We start from the raw sequence: 2,670 nt of genomic DNA, 5'->3' as shown, positions 1-2,670 counted from the left end.
GATAATAATACCACTTACCTCTGAGAGTTGCTTACTGTAGGGCAAGAAAAGACTAGAGAATTCTACAAGTCTACTGAAGTGAACGAAGGATACTCCAACAACACCAGCCTTGCCTTTCCTCTCTCTTTGTGGAATAACTCCAACCTGTCAGTCAATAAACGTTAAATGCTCACTGTATGCCAAGAACTATTGCCATAAGTCTGAATGCCTTCATATTCTCCCCCATATCCTTCTATCCCCTTCTATCACTGATAAGACTTAATGTGTCATGTTTGCCAGGGAGAGTTTGCAGTTTTATGGAAAACAGTCTTAAGCCAAAGGAATGAATCTCTAATTGTGGAATTTTAGGTATTTCTTATCATCTGGGAAGCAAGTTATAGGGGAGGGATGGGGAGAAGGGGAAAGGGAGAAGCTCTTGACAATATAAAAGCTAGGACATCTGAGTTGCTCTTGAGAGTCAGCCACTGTCTCCACAATGGCAGAATTCTATATTTGTAAGAATAGGAAGGCAAGAGAACCAGGTGAGACATTCTTCATAGCCATTTACCAACAGGGACCTGGTGCTCCTGAGTGGCTTTTCCTGTATGTCGGGGGCCTCATGTTGTGTGTCCCTCTTGGGAAGGTCTAAGCACTGCATTGTATGGTGAACTTCCATTTCTTGGTTTCAGGAACAAAGAACACAGAAGTTTGATAATGATAATTGACATGGTCCAAAGTTAGGGATCAAGCAGATTCGTGGTCTTGTGTCCTGACCCCATCCCCTATTCTCTCCTGTGGGACCCCTGTTAGAAGTTCAAGCACCTTTGGGATCAGAGGTCATGGGACAGTAGCAATGACTGTTGGAGAAGTGGGGTGTGGGGGAAGAGGACTTTCCCAGCATCCCTGCAATCCTCCACAAACAGATATCAGTCTACCTTCCCTTAAGTCTGACCTCTGTGTATATTACAGCATCCCTTCTAAAGTTTCTCATCTTTAGAATTTCTTTGACATCCTTGCACCATGTCCAATTTAAGAACCTCCAGGGCTCTGAGACTCAGATGGGGCATCTTTTTTACATTCTGGTTTTTTTTTTTTCAGCCTGACCCCCTGAGGAGAAGGGAAAATGTATTTCCAGCTGTAATGATGAGGAGGGGAAGGAGAAGCCCGAACCTTTTCCTTCCCCATTAAAGCCCTGATTAGGAGCATAAAACACCATCTGTAATTTGGTACCTGCTGTGTAGAAGATGTGCATTCAGAGCAGGGAATCCATTTGCTTTATGAGAGAGAGAATTGTCCCCCCTGAAAGTCCTATTATAAAAGCAATTAGTCTTGTTGAAGAATCCTCCTCTCAAAAAGAACTAATTCTGAGCACAGCTGCTCAGCTGTATGAAATGCCTAGATATTGTGGTGGTGGATGGATCCTATCTGTGGAGCTTCTCTCCCTCAGGGCCAGCCCTGGCTTTACCCTAGACTGGGCAAGGGAACAGAGGTGTATTTCTCTGCCCTGTCTCACCTTCTACCCTCACTGTTATACCCATACCAAATTGCCTAGTACTGGCAGGTAGAGGAGAGGGACTTTCTACAAAATCCAATCCAATTATTAAGTACCTACTATGTGCTGATTTTGGAGGCAGTTAGGTAGTTCAGTGGAGAGATCACTGAGCCTAAAGGCTCCCATTGCCTCCTGGGCCATCTCCAGTCATCCTGAGAAATATCTGGTCACTGGATTCAGATGGCTCTGGAGGAGAAGTGAGGCTTGTGACCTGCACAGCCCTCCTTCACTCAAAACAAAGTCAAGTGCAAGTCATGTCATCATTTCTCTGATGGCATGGTCTTCTTCAGCAACAAAGGACAAACATGACATCATTCAGATGCCTTCCCCACTATCTCCTCCTTCACTCATGTCTCACATGAAAGAGGTAGCTTCCTCCCTGCCAAGACTAACCCTTCCTTGTTAAGACAGAAATCCAGTTTGTTGTTTAAATATTAAATTTAATATTATTAAATACAAAATCCCATTTGTTGACATACACAAGTGATTCTATTCCAGCCTATTTTCTTCAGCAGATTGCCTCCTTGACCCTCCCATCTCTCACTAATCTCTCTGTCTACCTCTTCCCTGGTGTCTATGTACATGTCCATCTCTCCTCTGTCCTTAAAAAATAAGCCATCCATCCCTGCCGTCATCATATCTTTCCTCCCTTTTGTGGCTAAACTTCTTGAGAAAGCTATCTACAATCAATGTCTCCAATTCTTTCCTGTTTCTTCTAAACTTTCTAAAGTCTGTCTTTCAACCTCATCATTCAACTGAAATTGCTTACTTCAAAATCACCAATGACCTCTTAATTGCCAAATCTAATGGTCTTTCTCAAACTTCATCCATTTTGATCTCTCTGAATCCTTTGACTCTGAAGACCACCTTCTTTTCCTTGATACTCTCTTCTCCCTAGTTTTCTTTTGACACTGCTTTCTTGCTGTTTCTCCTACTTGTCTAATGAATCCTTTTCCGTCCCTTTGGTGGATCTTCATTTAGGTTGTGTCCATTAACCATGGACATTACCTAAGGCTCTTCTCCTCTCCCTCTATATTTGTTTGATGATGTCCTCCTTTGGAATTCTCCATCATGCCTTCCTTCCCCAAGAAACTCATCACTGGGAAATCTCATTATCCTGCAAGATTGAATCTGCCTGG

This window comes from Notamacropus eugenii, chromosome 5 (genome assembly GCF_028372415.1).
Source record: "Notamacropus eugenii isolate mMacEug1 chromosome 5, mMacEug1.pri_v2, whole genome shotgun sequence".
Lineage (NCBI taxonomy): Eukaryota > Metazoa > Chordata > Mammalia > Diprotodontia > Macropodidae > Notamacropus > Notamacropus eugenii.
This window is presented reverse-complemented; position numbering follows the sequence as displayed.